General features: G+C 35.4%; 1 pseudogene; it reads left to right on the forward strand.

Annotated features, from left to right (window-relative positions):
• Nucleotides 1-15,400: 15,400 nt before the first annotated feature.
• On the forward strand, nucleotides 15,401-16,629 carry LOC138702060 (uncharacterized; annotated as a pseudogene).
• Nucleotides 16,630-20,860: the final 4,231 nt, after the last annotated feature.

A 20,860-nucleotide genomic window follows, 5' to 3' on the forward strand; every position in this document is an offset into this window, starting at 1 on the left:
TTATTACAATTGCAGCTAAACCAATTGCATACCAAATTTAATTAAGTAATCCAAATAATTAATATAAATATAAGATATGAAGAACACACAGTGAAACAAAAGAACATACAGCTATGCACGCTTTAAATTTTTGAAGAAAGAAAATAATTAAATTCAATTTCATATGAAATTTTAAATGAATAATCCAAATAGTAAATATAAAATAAGACATAAAGCACACAGTGAAAGAATAGAAAACAAAACACAATTAAACGAAAGAGAACATTAACCGTAATATACGTTATTTCTGTGATGTCTGGTCAAAACATGGTAACTCCAAAAAAAAAAAAAAAATGTTTTGAGATATAAGCATTTTTATTTTTCCTTTTCCTACACAAATCAGAATTGTAGTTTACTTAAAAATATGAATGAAAATAACAAAAGATTAGTCAAATGAAAGTTATTTTTATCATCATTTTTATGTTAAATAACGTCAAATTCTTTGAGAATGTGGGGAAATTTATTGCAAAAGTTGGACAGCTCGGGCGGATCTGGCAGAGGGAGATGGGACCGAAGAAATAAGGGACAAAGTTATTTAGTGTTGCAATAGTCAGTACTGTCACTGAATGCAAATCTGTGGCGTTTGATCAGAAAATGGTATCTCCTAAAATGGCCTTTTTAACTAAAAGTGTAACGCTATATAACAACAGTTCTTTTTCGTTTCCTGTAGTGCTTATATCTCAAAACAGTTTTTTTTTTTTTTGAGTTACCATGTTTTGACAAAACATCACAGAAATAAGGTATATTACGGATTAATGTTTTCTTGCTTAATTGTGTTTTGCTTTCTATTAGTTTCACTGTGTGTTTTATGTTTCATTTTATATTTATTATGGAGGCCGGGTAGCTCAGTTGGTAGAGCAGCTGGCTACGGACTGGAAGGTCCGGGGTTCGATCCCAGGTGGTGACAGGATTTTTTCTCGTTGCCAAACTTTCAGAACGGCCCCAAGGTTCACACAGCCTTCTATAAAATTGAGTACCGGGTCTTTCCCGGGGGTAAAAGGCGGTCAGAGCGTGGTGCCGACCACACCACCTCATTCTAGTACCGAGGTCATGGAAAGCATGGGGCTCTACTTCCATGCCCCCCAAGTGTCTTCATGGCATGTTACGGGGATACATTTACCTTTTTTACCTTTTATATTTATTATTTGGCTTATTTATTGAAAATTTCATATGAAATTGAATTTAATTGTTTTCTTTCTCTGAAAATTTAAAGCGTGCATAGTTGTATGTTGTTTTGTTTCACTGTGTGTTTTTCATAAATATTATCTTATATTTATATTAATTATTTGGATTATTTAATGAAATTTAGTATGCAGTTGCTTTAGTTGCAATTGTAATAATTATAATGTCAATAATAGTAATAGCAATAATAACAATAGCATTAATAATTACAATAATTATTATTATCCATTCGTTCGTTCCTTCGTTCATTCATTAGTTCATACGTTCGTCCGTCCATTCATCCATGAATCCGCCCGTTCGTCCTTCAATCCACCCACCCGTCCGTCCGTCCGTCCGTCCGTCCGTCCGTCCATCCATCCATCCATGAATCCGCCCGTTCATTCATTCATTCATTCATTCATTCATTCATTCATTCATTCATTCATTCATTCATTCATTCATTCATTCATTCATTCATTCATTCAAAAATTTTCGGATATAATTTTGCACTGTTTTTTTTATGAAACTTTTCTGCGTAGCTTATATGTAGATCGTTTATTAATTTAAAAAGTTTTTTCTTTACAAATTCTGAACCTCCATCTCATCTTTGATGGACTAGTCCAACTTCTCTTAAAAATAAACTATAACCGTTGCTTTGAGATGTATCGTTGCTATTCGTAGCATAATTCAAATGATTGTAATTGCTCATAACAAGAGCGGATCAGTGCAGATACAAAAATTTAAAGATTGTTTAACAGGATGCGTTTCTGGGATAGCACACGGGGATAAATATTGTAAGGTAGAATAAGTGCCAAGTAAAAATATTGCGTTGTTCATTAAAGAGAAACATTTACCACGTATTATACTCTGTAATGTGAGTGGTGTGCGGAAAGAAACGGAAATCTACCGCATTTATCTTTCCAAAGAAAAACTGCAAAAATGGCATGATATAAGGTAAGAAAATACTGAAATTTGCATGAAAAATCAAGCAGCAATTTTATTAATGATGATATCTTGAAGCTCATAAGGAAAACTGAGTTACGCCAGTGACACAAAAACGATGTTGTTAAGTATAAAGATTATAACACATTCCTTGGTCAGAAATCGCGAATTTCAGGTAATCATTGGCACCATTTTCCAAAATTATAATGAAGCACTACTTTTCAGCCTTTCTATTAGACAATGAAATACCTTATATAATGAAAATATACAATTAAAAATAGAAATTCTATAATATTCACGTTTACACCTGCTTATTCATTTTGTACTGCATTATTATTAACGTATTTCAACCTGAAAAAAGGATGTAAGTTTCAATGCATGGACATAAATGCTGAGTACAATCCTTTTAAACTGAGTGACCAAGGAATGAAAACGACTGCGTTTTTCGTAATGTAATTTGTCTTCTAATTTCGTGAGTGAAAGTTCCAGTAATTCGTTTAATTAAAACGAAAGGCCACACAGTTGCTAATTTTATTATTCTCAATTGTTTTCTTTTCCTTCACTTTACCTCACTTTGTGCATGTACTTGCATTTTGTAATCGGATGCATGACCAACTCTACGACAATGAACTTACACATGATTCGCAGAGCTTGAAACTTCACATTAAAAAAAATAGTTTTCTCTTATCCGTCCACTGTTACAGTTGAGGGGTTGGAAAATGGATTACATTTTGTTACATTTAACAATTTCATGTTTATTATGATGTTATCATAAAGGAGCTCATTTGCGCTGCAGTTTGAAATGTCGGGCTTGTTTCCCGTTCTGCTAGCAGTGGAGGAAAATGTTTGCTTTCGTCACGAGTACCGTCACCCGACAATTTCTTCAGAGAGGCATCAATTGATATTTTTGTTTAATTGTTTTCTGTAGAGAAGTCTACCAAATATCGATATAGCTAGTTATGTTCCTGTTTTAATATTAATAAAACATATGGTGCATACATAGTTACGAAAATCATACTCTCAGCTACAACATAAACTTTTGTTGGAATGTCTATCGTAAGTCGTTTCAATTTTATGCTCTTTGAAACTGGAGATTTTACGGACATACGATAAATTTAACGCATTAAAACGAAAAAACTAACGAACTTAAACGAGAACAGATTTCACAATAAAGTATCTCCTACCCCTTTATACATATATGTTTTTATCTTCTATGAATTATACAATTGTAAGGTTGTTTGCTGTCGAGTTCACATGGAATGTCCCGCATAGAGTATTCAGAGAAGGATTTCCTGACGTTCCGATTCCAAGTAGAGAAACAGACAACTTGCTATTAGATTAAGAGAGACGGGTTCGCTATATGCTAAAATTTCCAAGTTAAAACAAAAGGTTCTAACGGAACTAAAACTGAATGAATTGGGTGAATAATTAGGACATGGTCGAAAGAAATCTTTGCCGGTGTATGTTTCAGAGGAAGAAGGTGTTTCAAAACCTCAGCCAATATGGCACTATACTTTCATAAAACTGAAACCTTACAGAGTGGCTATAGTCCAAGGATTTAAACCAGACCTGCAGAACTGTAGCTTCTCAGAGCGACTGCCTTCGTACCCCTTCTACCCACCCACCTTTTCTACCAGTGTGGTCATAGCGTTGAAGAAGACGAAAAAATTGTTTGTTTACTGTGTTCCATCCAATTTATATTCTACTCGTCATTTCAATATTAAACGGCATTTCAACAAAGCCCATATTAGGAATTATAGAATAGACAAACTTTCGGGTAAGTTCATTTTTATGATCTGTATATTTATTACTTACTTATGGCTTTTAAGGAACCCGGAGGTTTATTGCCGCCCTCACAAAGCCCGCCATCGGTCTCTATCCTCAGCAAGATTAATCCAGTCTCTGCCACCATATCCCACCTCCCTCAAATCCATTCTTATATTATCCTTCCATTTACGTTTCGACCTCCCCAAAGGTCTTTTTCCCTCCGGCCTCCCAACTAACACACTATTTGAATTTCTGGATTCGCCCATATGTGCTATATGCCCTGCCCATCTCAAACGTCTGGATTTAATGTTCCTAATTATGTCAGGTGAACAATACTCGTACAATGCGTGCATTTCTGCGTTGTGTAACTTTCTACATTCTCCTGCAACTTCATCTCTCGTAGCCACAGATATTTTCCTAAGCACCTTATTCTCAGACACCCTTAATCTCTGTTCCTCTCTCAAAGTGAGAGCCCAAGTTTCACAACCATACTGAGCAACCGGTAATATACCTGTTTTATAAATTCTAACTTTCAGCGTTTCTTGAGAGCAGACTGGATGGCAGAAGCTTCTCAACCGAATAATAACACGCATTTCCCATATTTATTCTGCGTTTAATTTCCTCCCGAGTATCATTTATATTTTTGTTACTGTTGCTTCAAGATATTTGAATTTTTTCCACGTCTTCAAAGGATAAATTTCCAATTTTTATATTTCCATTTCGTATTAATATTCTGGTCACGAGACATCATCATATACTTTGTCTTTTCGGGATTTACTTCCAAACCTATCTCTTGTATATCGATTATTTATTATGTAATGTTAAATTAAGGACATCACTCGTTGTGTTCATTTTGTATTGAAATGAATAAAGACATTTTTTTTTAACTTTCAAGGTTAATTAGCAGGGAACGGATTTATATGGACTAAAAATATATGAAATATGTAAATATATATGTAGTTATTTTTACCAAAATATGGAATTAAATATGGATTTTTACCAAAATATGGAATTAAATATGGACTTAAAATTATAAAAAAATGACTATGCACGTTAAATATTGGTACATTTTAATCAAACTAAACAAAAAATATAATGGACGTACCTTATCTTCCAATGTAGTTTCAACAAAACACAATTTTTATTGTCTGTTACCATAACAATAGGTTACAAACATTTCTTTCAAGTGCTGAAAAGTGAATCTTCTTCTATTGTCTCTGAGGATAGATTTATACTGACTAAAAGAGCGTTCGACGTCACAAGAAGTAACTGGTACATAATTCAATTTCACAATGTCTGCTGGGGATAAGTCCAAGTTAATCTTCACTGTTGATTCACCACTCATCACAGCAACAACCTTTTGTAGTTCTTCATATCCAGGGTTTTTTGAAAGTACAGTGTCCACCTTAGCTCTTACTGCATCTGCAACTTTACCTCTACCACGATTCAGTTGTTCCACAGTACTATTTATAATTTCAAAACTTTCAGATAGTGAAAGGTGCCTATTTTGGAGACTTTTGAGCGTTTTTATGATGCATGAAAATGTATGCTGAATGTGAGCTAAGTCATTCTTCACACTTATGTCACAGGTAACTGTTTTCGCAGTATCAATTGAGACTGCATCTTCAGAGTCCAATGCAAGGAGAACATTGTTAATAGAGTCTATATGTTCGGCATAATATTCAACTGCTTCTAGCCATGTACCCCATCTAGTTAAAATTGGCTTTGGTGGCAATGGAATTTCAGGGTACATTTCTTTCAACACGTTAACTCTACTGGGAGCTTTGAGAAATACTTTTTTCACTGATGAAATCAACAAATCTACTTTAGGGAAATTGTCTCTGACCACTTCTGCCACACGATGAAATGCATGCGCCACACAAGTAAAATGAGTCAATTTAGGATATACAACAGATAATGCTTGTCCAGCTTTGACCATATAAGGGGCAGCATCGCTAATAAAGAATAACACATTATCGTACATAATACCCTTTGGCCACAGGATACCCATAGCTTCGTTGAACAGTTTAACTATAGTTTTGTTATTGCACTTTTCTAGAACATCACAATGTAAAAGAATTCGTTCAGAATATTGTTCACTTAACAAACCGATAACTACATTACCAACAAGTCTACCTTCTTTGTCGGGAGTCTCATCAATGGAAACCCAAATTGAACTATCTTTAATTTCATCTCTTATCTTCTGTATTGTCTCATCGTAGATGGATGGAGCATACGTCTTCCTAAGTGTTGACTCATCCGGGATTGTATGTTGAGTATATTTTTGAAGGAATTCCCTGAAGACCTTATTCTTTAGTTTGTAGAGAGGAATATCAGCAGAGATGAGAGAACGGCACAGGTCGATGTTAAACTCAGATCTTACATTCGATGTTGTTGGTTGTGTTAAAAACAATTGTCTCTGCTTGGAATTTAGTTGTTTGTTGGCCTGATGTTTACTAGTTGTAATGTGTTGTTGCACCAGGAACTTTTGTGTAGATGATACTGCACACTGACACAAATTACAAAATAATATTTTATTGTCAGTTGATAAACCATCTTCTTTAAATTCTGAAATGTAACTTGTTAGTTTTGATTTTAAATTGACTGAATGACGAACTTTTGGCATATTTACCGTCTTTATAGTATGATTTACAAAACTGAACCTATGTGTACTCTGACTGGCATTTAACTGTTGAGCTGCACAACTGAAGTCTGTTAAAATTTTTAAATTAAATTAATACAGTTTTGTAACTTACTTTCCCATTGTTGATAGGACTGCTAATTTTCAAATAACTCTGATGTTAAAGGGATTACTGAACATGTGTTTAAATCTCTATTGTTGAAATGTATTTTTAAAAGTTAATGGAATTTTGTTTTGTTTTATTGTTAAACCTAATATAATATGGACTGTTTTATATGAAATATGGAAAATATATGGAAATTAACGAAAATATGTACTAAACTCTAAAATATGGAAAAATATGGAAAATAAAAGTAGGATTTTTCAACCCTACACATTGTGAAACATAAAGATAATGCAAAATATAAATTATATTAGCTTTATAAGTAAATATGTATTTACATATAAATCCTTTCCCTGTTAATTACTTAAATGTTACAATTTTACATTTGCATAGGTGATAGGAGGAAAGTTTTGGAAAATCTAAAGTAAGCTAGATGCAAAGAAATCTCAAAGAAACTACCGACAGAAAATCTAGCATAATCGTAAACCTTCAAACGACATAACGCATTATAAATACAATGACTTTATTAAAATCATTTTTGAAAATTACAGTGTCACCACTGATGAATCTTTCAAACGTAAAAAATGTCAACAAATTCTACGCAGAAGTCTATCATCCCCAATAGAAGTGGAGTAAGGCTGACGTCATATTTCCCCTATTTATGGGTTCTGCAGGCCTGATTTAAACAGTTTTTGTAACACAGACTATTACGCCTACTCATTATAAAATAAAAAATGTTTTTGTGCATATACTACTCAGGGACCTAGCATATCTATGGATGTGAAGGAAACATTGCTTCCCTTTCTAATTTTAAAGGAAAGATTTTTTATGTGTATGCAGATAAATTATTTATTATTAGTTTTTTTCTTATACGAGTATTTCGTTATTTTGTGTTTACACATTGTTTCGGCTTGGAAAATACTTGAACGCTCGAGTTTTTGTAAGATGTCAGCTTCTGACTACCTGCTTGTGACAATGGGTTGCTGAGAAGGAAAACGGAGGTAGAGAGATACAGAAGCATAATGCTTTCCTTCTTTTTAAACTTCTCAAGGTATGAGACTTGCGACTCACATCACGCTTGCGAGTAGCTTCCAGCTTATTTCTGTCGTTTCTCCGCTGTAATGACAAGCATCAGCATGCAGCATGTGGTACTAGGGTGACCAGATTCACATCGATAGAAAAGAGGACACACAGCTTCAAAAAGAAGGATATTGTTCGAAAAAAGAGAACAGAAACTATGTACTTAGATTTAGGACTAGGTCTAGATTATAGCCTACTATAAATTATAATATAAATTTGATAATAATGATTTTACATGTATCAAGGCCGTAACACGATACTACGAGGGGAGTTCGGCCGGCGTCGTGAGTCGGGTCCCGGCATAGCTCAGTTGGTTAGAGAGCACTCAGCGCGCACAGCTGAGAGGTCCTGGGTTCGATTCCCGGTGCCGGTACGAGTTTTTCTCGTACTTAATGGTATAAAAAAATGATTTTACAGTTAGCTACATATGAAAGTCAAGTGAACTATAATTATTAAAGAGGAAATATAATATCTATTTAGATTTAGACTTAGGCCTATATTATACTTAAAATTATGTCAATGTCTATTTTATTACAGTAGCCTATACTTATAATAAAATTTAATAATATAAAATGATTTGACAGTTAACTACATGAAAACCAAGGGAACTATAATTATTATGAAAATACATAAAAAGACCGCCCAAAATGTGAATTTGATATTAATTTGTAAGCAAATAGAGTTATGATCGTTGGCAAAGAGTATATTCCGTCGATACTGCCGCCATCTACAGGCAAATTACTTGAAAAAAGTGCAAAATCAGATAATTTCAAAATATCAGACATACAAGTTACGAAAAGGAGGACATTTCTTGATTTTTTAAAAATCCGCCCGGACCCCGGACAAAGGCCTAAAAAGGAGGACATGTCGGGACAAAAGAGGATGTCTGGTCACCGTACCACTGTGGTACTATACAACTTGAAATGCTATATAGCGTTTCAACAATTAAATTACAGTAATTTTTATTCTCATTTCATTTATTATATTCCATAGATCTTACATTAACAATGAAGCTTTAAGATATGGAACAAGTCAAAATTTTACAAGATTACAATTACAATTTTTACCATTTTTTTTTACAATTTTTACAATTTTTTACAATTTTCTGGCGAGATGTAGTGAGATGAGGTGAGGCCGAGGATTCGCCAACAGATTACTTGGTATTTGCCTTATGGTTGGGGAAAACCTCGGAAAAAAACGAGCCAGGTAATCAGACCAAACGGGGGTGAGTAAAGTGAGGCCGAGGACTCGCCATAGACCATCCGGCATCAGTTCCATATATTAATATTATAATTATTATAAACTGTAACATTACTAGTAAATGGTTAGAATAATAATAATAATAATAATAATAATAATAATAATAATAATTTACTAAAATAATACATTGTCACTAAATACGAATAAATGTCTTTCGTCATTCTGTCCGTCCATCTGTCCACGCTCATAGAACCAAAGTTATTTAAATGATTTTAGTCACTTTTATTATTTTAGATATTTTAACTTTAAAACAGCACGTTTAGGTATCTAAAGTATTTTTAAAACATTTAAACAGGCTCTAAAGTATTCTTTTTAAGCATTTTACAGGCATATCAAAAGAGGACAGCAATGTTAGAATTTAAGATATGGAGAACTAAACTTGTGCACCTAAATACAAAATTCTGGAAATTTGATTTCATTATAGGTATCTTGGAAGGAGACAGCTGTGTTAGAATTAAAATTTACACAGCTAAAATTATATACCTAAATTAAACTATGTAAATTTTATGTCACGTTATTAGTTATCTTGGAAGAGAACAGCAATCTTCGAATTAAAATGGGAGGCTAGGAATTCGTAGAATCCTCGTAATAGCGTAGGACGTGGCTGCTGAAGCCAGTAGTAGTAGCTCGATTGTAATGTAAATAATAAATGTAATACTTTTATTTATTCAAACATATATGATTGTTAATTAGACTACTTATGTAAAATTATATTGTTACATAGGAATTTAAAAGTAATTATACTAACTTAATCTTGGTTGTTTCCCCTGTTTTGTGAAACCACACTACGCCTTTGATATTATTAATAAAAGTTATACAGCATATGCGAAGACAAAGAGGAAGGTAGAAAATAGAAAAGAGTGGCGGATGCTGAGTTTGCTGTAAAAGACCTGCCCTTGGGCATATCATTATGAATGATGAATAAATATTGAACTGCGCGGAAAGATACAGATCGAAATTGCCGCTGTCTACGCCGCTTGCCATTCGCCACGCTTGCTTGCACTTCATCGGCCCGGACTCGAGACGAACGCTCTGTACTTTTCGTTTTGAATTTATACAAATACGGAGACTTAGACAGGTAAAAGATAAGAGCGCCATTTGCCCCCTTACTGTTAATAATGGTAGTGATAGTAGTTGCGTTTTATGTAACTGAATTTTCAACTGAAGATGTTTTCAGCATCAAAATTTGATGTTGGCGAGAAATGGCAGAAGAATATTACCCGAGTTCCCTGAATTAAGGACAAGATTCTTTTACGTGTCCTAAATATAGGGTTGCCAGGTTGCACATTTTTCCCGTATTCTTAGGTTTTCTGGATGCTAATGTAGCCTTACGTTTTTTTATTCCCCCGTACAACACTTTCTTTATTTATTTCGAATTTGGCGCTGGGTAATAGTAAAATACTGTATAACTGTTTCTTATTATTTTTGTTATTTTATCGCTGGGATTTAGATTTTGAAAATATTTTCACGTTGGTACTATTGCAGAAATCACTTAATTGCTTACAGTCCATAGTTGCAGAGATCACTCATTGATATAATCAATACTGCAATCAATGGATGTAGTACCGGTAGACTCATATGATTCATACTGAGCATACCTGGATCGAATGCGTTTCTGGAACGAGTGTTTCCAGTGATGAAGAACAAAAATGGACTGATGTGAGGAACAGATGCTCATCAGAACTGATAAATTTAGAGCTTCAAATTTTTATAGGCTACATTTTGACATGACCTGCAAAGAGTGTTTTAATGTATTAAAATGACAGTACTGTAAATTGCTAAATGAAGCTAAATCAGTTTCAAAATATGAAAGTGTGGTTAAAAATTAGGTGTAAGACACAAAAATTTGTGTGTGTGTACAATGGTTGTATGTGTATTTCTTTAATATTTAATTTTTTAATAGAAATTAAGAACTTATGAATCACTTAAAGAAAGTCGATAAAATCTTAATTTTTTATTTTGAAAAGTTGGTAACCCTACCTAAATGTATGGTATGGGACCTCCAGCATTACTTTCCTACCGGAACAAAACTTGTTATGAATGTGACCAGTTATCATCCTTCAGCAGCGTTTGAATCTGCAAACTTTGGATCCAATGGCTTACATGGTAATCGCGAATCCTTCGAGAATGAACCTTAAGGAGATTGTAGTTGCGGGTAGTAAAAACATTTGTTATGCGTGATGAATGTCTAAAGTAATCTATTAAGAAGGTAGAATTCTCCAGAAACCCTCATTATACACTACTGCACTAATATATAGAGAGATGCATTAATAATTTGAGAGCTTGGGTCTAGCGAAGATCATTGCAATAAGTTATGGGAACTTAATCCATATTTTTCCCGCATAAACTGTGGCACTTTTACGGTGAATAAGCGAGCGATCACACGTTATTCTTTGTCGTTCCAACTTAATGTTTCAGTACACTATTAGGAAGATAATTTTTCTAGTGGGAACCTTGTTTTTTTTAATGAAAATTCTGTAAAACGTCATAAAAACCGTGAATTATTAATTTTTTTTCACAAATACCCGGAATACTGATCTCTAAAATTATTTTAAATGGATCTCGCTATATTGTAGAATTCAGATCAACTTGAAATGCCGATTTTCGTAAATAGAAAACCAATGTAAAGAATAATAGTGTTTTCATTCTTTTACTTTTAATGTTCTTTCTGCTCATTTTTATGTATCTTGTATTCCCCAAATCTACATTTTTATTGCCCTAACTTCGAATATCTAATTGTAAATTTCCTAAGTAAAGTGACTGTTCAATAGCGCAATTCTTTGTTGTTTGCCATAGTGTATTGTATAAGTTTTCTAATTGTAAATACATTAGAATATCTTTTTATCAACAGAAAACTAACAGCCCTGAAGGCGGTTCAGGAAATTATAGAAGGAACACTTCCAAATGTTTGTGTAACCTACAAGCATACAATAATACTGTTGAACTTAGTTTTGTACAAAGTATTAGATGGAAGCAATGTTTGGCTGTTAGAAGAAATTACGGGTACCAAAGGATAGTATTTAAAACAAATTGTTACATAAATTTATTGCTTTCTCACTATGGGAATAAATGGAAAATACATTGAAATTAAAAAAGGGTGGTGCAAATGTAATACTGATTTATTCAAAAGTGAATAAACTAAAAACAACTTTATTGGCTCGAAACAACACATTAACTGTCAACGTCTTTCTGTCTGCACTACAATTATTCAATGTGATCCTCGTTGGTGACATGACAGATGTCGAGACGTACCGTACTCTAGTTCTGTCCAGACTCGTGCAAGCATGTCCTTCGTTATTGACTCCATTGCTGCTTCGAATCTTCTTCTCAGGTCATTCAGATCAGTTGACAAGAGGGGAACATACACGGAGTCTTTAATGTAGGCCTACCCTACAAAAAGAAGTCGGAGGGTGTTACGTCCGGCGATTGCGGAGGTCAGACCAACATTGGTGAATTGTTTGCCGCATACGCGATCCAATGTTGTAATAGGGGGTCATTCAGGTACTGTTGAACATCCAAGTGAAAATGTAGTGGAGCGCCATCTTGAGCTGCGTACGTATGCCGCTTGTAACTTGCTTACTGTCTCTTCTACAGTTTTTCCGGACTTTTCCCTGGACATAAACAGCCAATTGTCTGGAATTATCTCACCCAGCGCGAAATCCAGTCCTATGTGGTGCATACTTACCGAATCTTCTTCTAAAGTTTCGTTGGACTGTCAAAATAGTTCCCGTTCGTGCAATTTCAAACAAAGAATAAACTCTTCCTACCTTTGTTGTTGCCATCTTATGTAGTACTACACTAAGCCTCTATTAATTCATTAGTGCTTAGTGGAAACTTTAGTTGCAGTTTATTTTAAAAAAAATTGTAATAAATATAACATTAGGTTGACACTTTTTTTGTGACGGAAGCTCTTCTAGACATACTTATGTTCTTGTCACCCGGTGTTGCAAGCTTCGGGGTTTACCCCCCAAATTTGGAGGTAAACACTTTTCCAGGGAGAGGTTTGGGGGGCTAAAATTTTTGGCGGATTTTTAGGGGAAAAATAAATTTTAGAGGTTTTTTTGGGGTCTTTTCCTATACGACGTCATTGGGATTTATTTTTAAAATTAATTACAATGAAACTACTGTGTTGTGTAATTGAACAATGAATATCATGGTCGTGAATCCTCTCTTCGGCCGGTATCGCATCTTGCAAGCATGTTTTCTCACTTGCTGTCTTTATTACTCGTATTATATTATTAAGACGCTCTCTCCCGCCCGTCGTCGCGTTGCACATGTAATCTCCTCGTCTTGCTTAAGTCATGGTCTACATAACAATAGTGTCTGCAGTAAAATGCAGTTAAATAATTTCTCCAATCTAAATTTATGCTTTTGATACAACTGATTTTCATTTATTTTTAATTCTACATATATGTTTTCTTAATTAAATTTCATTTTATGCTAAATATTGTACGCAACAATTGCCAGTCTCGTGAGCTATAAATAACATTTTAGCTTTGAAACTAATTGTCTGCTTGCCCGAGTAAAAGTCGGCATTCAGCAAGGTGCAAGTGTTATGGACTTCCAGTGTACTGTGGTAAAAATGCAAAATGCAACACAATGCTGTCCCTATGCATCAGGAGCCAACCAGTTCATACTGCGAGGAAGAATAATGAGAAATCCAAAGAATATTCTATTCTATTGCATGTCAGTGTGCATGATGTGGAATATTTTTCTTTTCAATCGTGTATGTATAATCACATTAGCTAATTTTTATGATGCGTTTTTTTCCAAGCACAAATTTAAAAAAATTAGGGAGTTTCTCTGAATTTTAGGGGATTTGTAATATGATGTAAGGGGATTTATTGTTTCTTGGTTGGCAACATTGCTATCACCTCAGGCACAATCTTTCATTTCAAAGGCAATTGTGGAGTGCAGACGCGAAACTCTGTAGTGATTTTGAGTGTGTCTACATACATGAAACTAAAATATTTTTACTGTTGTTAAATCTTACTTCATTATTTAAAATCTCACTAAAATACATTTCACATTGTTTACTTAATATTTTAAAGCTAGTTTATGACAATGGTTTTATTGTAGGTATATCCTACTGTGTTGTGAAATCATGTGACAACTTTAGGTGCAAGAGCATTACAGAGTGCAACAGTGTGCGCATTTCGTTCATATGTCAGATGTTAATTTATTCACTGTGAACCAAGTCTTAAAGGCCGTGTTTCATTTAAAAAAATGATCTCTCTATTGCTCAGTTGTCATAAAATTTTAACATCTTCTGATGTCTATAGAATTTTGTTTTATTATTTTTCCCATTTTATGTTTGAGCGATGCAAAGAACAGGTATATGTGAAAAAAGTGTAGAAAATTAAAACAAAACTAGTTCTTAGCACTAATGGGCAAAGATATGAACGAGCAAAAGTAAACACACAAACTTGAGACAAGTCGCTTTCATAATTAACAGCTGTTGATTGCTTCCATTGTTGCAACTCTGGCAACAGCTTTTCAGTTTTGCACCATCCTTTTTGAATTACCATGTATAGTGATTTCAAGAAAGATTAACGGAAAGTAATAAGTGAAAGCAAATATTAATCTCTCAATATTATCCTTTACAACGAAAAGGATGTTTCTGATATTCAGTGACTCTAGGTATGTAGATTGAAATTTTCTTAACTATTAGACAATTTTTTCAATACTCGATAGGGTGCATTATCTTGCAAGTATTCAGAAAAATGCATGGTGCCTATAAAATAACTCAGTGATTTTGAAAATCCATAACAGACTAAACAAGTGGGAAGCAAGCATTCTGTTTTGTCAAGAGTGTGATTACTGACTTAGTTTTCTTTATGTAAGAATGCGTCGTCAGTTGACACTTCTGGAGCGGAATGAGGTATTCATTGTTGATTGAGAACGGACAGTTCTATGGCGACTCAGTAACAGAAAGCACAGCCTGTGATTTGGTTTATTGCAACTAGGTCAATTGTTATAGCTCAACGGAACTTTCGCAGTGAATAGGGTGGTGACACGCCGACAGATAAAACTGTTCATCAGTGGGTACAAGGAAATACGGAACGATTTGAAAGGAAATCGCCTGGGAGGCCGCGCATACCAGAAGAAGACATGGAATAGAATAGAAAGAATTCGAGTTTCCTGTAGTCGAAGTCCAAAATAGTCGTTAAAAGGATGCAAGAGTTTGCAATCCTCCAAGTACCATGTATAAAATTGTACTCTATGTAAAAGACTTCGATTACGAGCAGACAAGATTCAAATTGTCCAAGAAATCAAAGATAATGTGAAGCATAATAGTGACAAGTTCAGTTTGCCGGCGACAGCCGAGCAGGTAACATCGTGAGTCGTACGTAGTCCGTGCGTGAGTGTTACATTGTGCGTTTGTTTTGATAACCTTGTAGTGAAACATGAATAGGGCAGTTAAAAGGGAAAATACTTTAAAAGCAATATTTAATAAAGAGGAAACGCGTCCTACAGCATTTGACATACATAGATGGATAGAAGAAGGATTACGTATCAAAGACACGGAAATACAAGCGATTCAGTTAGTAGGGAAACAAAATGCAGTGTATATTAAACTTATAAATAAAATTAGTTATGATCATTACCTACAACAACATACTGGATCATCATCCGTTAAACTTATGGAGATAATGTAACAGTCAACATAACCCCTGCAGACGAAGAAGTCGTGATGGTACGAGTGCTCAACATACCACCGGAAGAGTTCAATGAAAGAATACGACACGTGCAACAGAACTATGGGAAAGTGCAACATATAGAAAATGAAAAGTGGTCATCAAAATTTCGATATAATGTCTATACCGGTATACGCATTACACACATGGTATTAAACAAGGTCATACCTTCGTCGATTGTCATAGCCGGTCACGAAGCCTATGTAACTTACCCTGGGCAGGAACTTACGTGTTTTTCTTGTGGAAGTACAGCTCATATACGGCAAGCGTGTTCTAATAGGAATATAAAAGCCACTGTGACGGTACAATCTCGAACACGTCTTACACTGAGTGACTTGATCCCTTCTCCTAGTGTTTCCAAAGCAGCGACAATTCCTACTATGACTATTGTTTCATCTGAAAATGGGACTGATAGTTTATCCGAAAAACAAACATCTATTGGTACTTCGGATACAAAATTAATGCACGAGAGTACTTCATTGCAAAAGAAATCAATAACGCAAAAGAGTAGTGTAGTGACTGATAAGACGGTGACTATGACGATAGAACAGGGTGACTCGGAAACAGATTCAGCAGATGACGTATCAGAGATTCTTCACGAGCAACCAGTGAAAAAGTATAAAGCAATGGAATCTTCTGACACTGGTGAGTGTTCTGCCAATGGGCAGAAGAATCCTGTCGACGTTGTTGTTCCGGTTACTACAGGTGATTCAAAGGATCCTGAAGAAATTCGGGGAGCAACAGCAGCAGTTCCAGAGGATTGGAATGAAGCAATGCAACAAGAAGAGCAAGATCCTGGATCGACAAACAAGTCCTCGTCACAGGAGATTGGTGTTAAGAAATTGGCTAAAAGCAGTAATTCTCCTAAACATCGTTCTCATCCTTACAAAGGAGAAGGCAGTAAACTAGGATTTCCATTATTACGCCCAGTTGACTAGATCTTTGGCAGACGATTACTGGTTGTGCATTGTGCAACATGTTGTTGAAGTTTGTTCTGCTATTGGCTGAAGTGATGACCATCACTATAAGTATTGCCACTGTGAATTTCAATAATAATTCCTCGCCCACAAAACTTTATGCATTGAAACGTTTTTTAGTGGAGCACGATGTTGATATTCTTTTCCTTCAAGAAGAATCCACTGCAGATTTTTCGTCCTTATATAATTATACATCATAATACATCATATGTGAATCTAGGTACTTCTCGGTTGGGTACAGCTCTCATTACCAGAGCTGGAATTAATCTCCAGTCAGTTGTACAACTTCCCTCTGGTAGAGGTATTTGTGGACGTTTCAATGGTTATGGTTTTGTCAATATTTATGCTCCTTCAGGTAGCAATAAACGGCAAGAGAGGAATGAATTTTTTCAAACGGATGTTCCTTATCTCATGCGTTCCCTGAATGATGATTATGTGTTTGGAGGAGATTTTAACTATGTACTCCGTCCGCAAGATTGTACGGGAGATTATCGATCTAGCAATACACTGTAGCGTTTGGTGACAGGACTACAAATGAGTGATGCCTGGTTAATGAAGCATAATGATGTTAGTTATACATATGTGGCTAGTAATTCTGCTGCTAGATTAGATCGTTTTTACGTCCATCGGTCAATAGCTCCAAACATTCGACGAATTAAGATCATTCCTGTAGCGTTTTCTGATCACTCAGCGGTCATAATGCATATTGAAATGAATATGTCGTTTTTGATACTTGGACGTCCCTACTGGAAAATGAACACAAGGTGTCTTCAAATCCCACAAGTAATGGAAGAGCTACAGCAGTTGTGGACTGAATGGTCGAAGAAGAAATCCGAATATCATGATGTAGTAAATTGGTGGGAATATTATATTAAATCCCAATTAAAGAAATATTTCCAAAGACAAACTTATCTTCAATATCATGCCGCTGAACATAATCTTAATTTCTATCATCAATGCCTGCTCGACTTGCGTCATAGTTCCATATCACACTCAGAACGACGCACTCAACTCAACAAATATAAAGCTAAAATTTTGGGAATTCTTAGACAGCGAATGGAGAGCTTAAAAATTCGAAGCGGACTAATCCCTCCCATAACAGACGAAAGAATCAACCTCTTCCATCTTCTACAGACGCATAAAAGAAAACGCTCTACCATGATCAGGAAAATTCAAGACAACACAGGCCAACACTATACTACACAACATGACATAATTAACGCTTTTCTGTTGCATTTTAGCAATATTTTTCAAGAAAAATCCCACAATTCACCTTCTCTACGATATTTTGATTCAGTCAAGATCGCTACTGTATCAGGAGAAGAAAACCTATTGCTTGAACAGCCGGTCACTAAAGAAGTAGTTTACACAGCGCTTTGTCAAGGTAAGCGCTCAAGAACATCCGGAATTGATGGAATTCCACTAGAATTTTATTTAACCTGCTGGGAAATAATTAAGGAGGACTTAACAATAGTGATAAATGCAATTCTACATCGGAAGAAGCTCTGTGCATCGCAACAGAAAGGTATTATTGTTCTTATTAAGAAAAAAGTTGATGCGGTCACCGTGCACGATTACAGGCCTATTACATTGCTCACATATGACTATAAAATTATAGCTAGAATATTAGCCAACCGCATAAAACCGCTTCTAAGTAAGCTCCTACATCCAGCACAGTACTGTGGCTCGTCTGAGCGGACTATCTTTGATGTGGTGTGTTCCCTGGGAGATTGTGTTGCTACTTCGCTTGAAGATAAAATCAAGAGATTATTGTGTTCCATCGATTTTGAAGGTGCCTTCGACAACATGAATCATAATTTCATGTTCCAGTGTCTAGCATGGTACGGTTTTAGTGACACTTTTATCTCGTATATCAAATGTCTCTATAGTGGAATTAATAGTCAGATTCAAATAAATGGTTTTCGTTCACCAACGATCAATATCACTAAATCGATTAGACAAGGTTGTCCTCTTTCTATGTTATTGTTTACTTTAGTACTTAATCCACTTATATGTAAATTGCATAATTCTATTACTGGTATTTCCCTCAAGGAGCAGAAATTAGCGGTAGTTGCGTATGCGGATGACGTCAGTGTTTTGCTTTCAAATGAAAAGGATGTTGAACAACTTAAAACTATTTCGAATGAATTCAGTAACATTTCAGGGCTACGTATCAACGAGTAAAAATCCAAGATTCTTCCGATAGGACAGTGGCAAGTACTTCCGCAGATACCTCCACTGCAAACAGTGAAGACCATCAAAATTCTTGGGATTGTATTTTCGGCTTCTATAGGAGAGATGATACATCTCAATTGGAAGGGAATTGTTCAAAAGATTAAAGTAACAACGCAAGACTTATATTTTCGTGATTTGTGTTTGTATCAACGAAGTTGGGCTGTACTGACCTATATACTGTCCAAGTGTTGGTATTTAGCCCAAGTGTTACCATTAAGAAATTCTTATGCACGACAAATTAATTGTGCAATATATTTGGAGAGGTTGTGTGTTTCGGGTGCCTATGTCAGCATTAACCTGCAGTCCATCACAAGGTGGTATTAGATTAATACATGTCATAGACAAATGTCTTGCGTTATTCCTAAGCAGAGGGAGAAGGATTCAACTTTCTAATGCTTGTTACTCAGCGGCATGGCTCCAACATTGGTCACTTAAATCGGACCTTCGAAATCCACCTGATCTTCATGTAATCCCAAGGTCTTTACTATATCTTCAAGTTTATTTGCTGGAATGGTGTTACATGGACTCACTAGGTGCAGATCCGAATACGAGACTTGTTCAGGTAGTGTACCAGAATCTTAGAGGAAGGTCTCCTCCACAGCAAATGCGTATACAACGAATCGCCCCTACCAATGTGAATTATGATCGACTCTGGCGTAACATCAGCTCCCCTGCTTTGTCTTTTGATGTCCGCTCCACCTGGTTTAAGGCGGTACGTGATGTGGTGGCCACACGCACTCGCCTTTTCTCCATCAGGTTGAGTCCAACGGAAGTTTGCCTCTCGTGTCAACAACAGGACACTATTCTGCACCGCATCTCAACATGTTCTTCAGTTAGTGACATTTTTGAAGCTGCCACGAGTTATGTACGGAACCTAGGTTTAATCAACTGTTCACCCGAGAAGTTCCTTCGTCCCGATTTTCAAATTTCACCTCGTCCTAGACTAAATGCCATCTTGTGGGTTTTAGGTAATACAATTTCTTATGTGTTGCAAAATCATGTAACTTTAGACAAGGCTGTATATTTGGATTTTCTCAAACGGACACGTTGGAAGACGCGACAGCACAGTCAATACAAGATTATGTTTGGCAGTTTCATTGACATTGTAGGTCAGTGATAGTAATGTAAAGAACGGTTCAAAGATCACAGGGAAAGTGTTAAACTTATATATTAATTTACTTTTATTGTTGTATTCATTCATATTTTATGTATAGTATGAGAACGGTATAATAAAAACGTGGCTTAAAAAAAAAGTTCACATTTTAAGCAAGATTTAAGAGAATGAAGATTTCTTGAAAAGTTTAATTTTTACTGGCAGGGTGACTGTTCACATTAATTATTCAGTTAATCGTCATAATTGTCGGATCTAGGGATCATAGCAATTGCAAGGGATCATCAATACCAACGCGACTCTCCAGAAGTGAAAGCTCATTTGTGGATTGGAGCAATCCGTGTAACAGGACCATTCTTTTTTCATACTAAAAAATCCATTAATAGGTTATTTTAGTGTGACATGCAGAATAATAAAATTTATGTTTCCACACTTGGCTGATATTGAGGCACAAGCTGGAATGATTTCTTACGAACAGGATGACGCTCCACCCCACTGCAGTGTTCATTCTCGTGCACCAATAAACTTGCGATTTCCTAACAGATGGATTGGAAGAGCAGGACCATCACATGGCTACCACCATGTCCAGAATTATACCTCTTGAAATTTTATGTGGGGATGTGTTCAGAACTTGATGTACACTGATAAGATTCGTGACCTTCGTAATCTATGATAAAGAATAATCTCAACCATACCGACCACAACTCTCGACATGATGACGATCACATGGGAGGAAATAGAATATCGTGAAATGTATGCCAATGCACTCAGGGGCGCACATTGAAATTTACTAAATTTCAAGAATAAAAAAATAAAAAAATCATCCTCTTTCAGGTAGTCTTCCAA

Source organism: Periplaneta americana, chromosome 1 (genome assembly GCF_040183065.1).
Source record: "Periplaneta americana isolate PAMFEO1 chromosome 1, P.americana_PAMFEO1_priV1, whole genome shotgun sequence".
In the NCBI taxonomy this organism is placed as follows: domain Eukaryota; kingdom Metazoa; phylum Arthropoda; class Insecta; order Blattodea; family Blattidae; genus Periplaneta; species Periplaneta americana.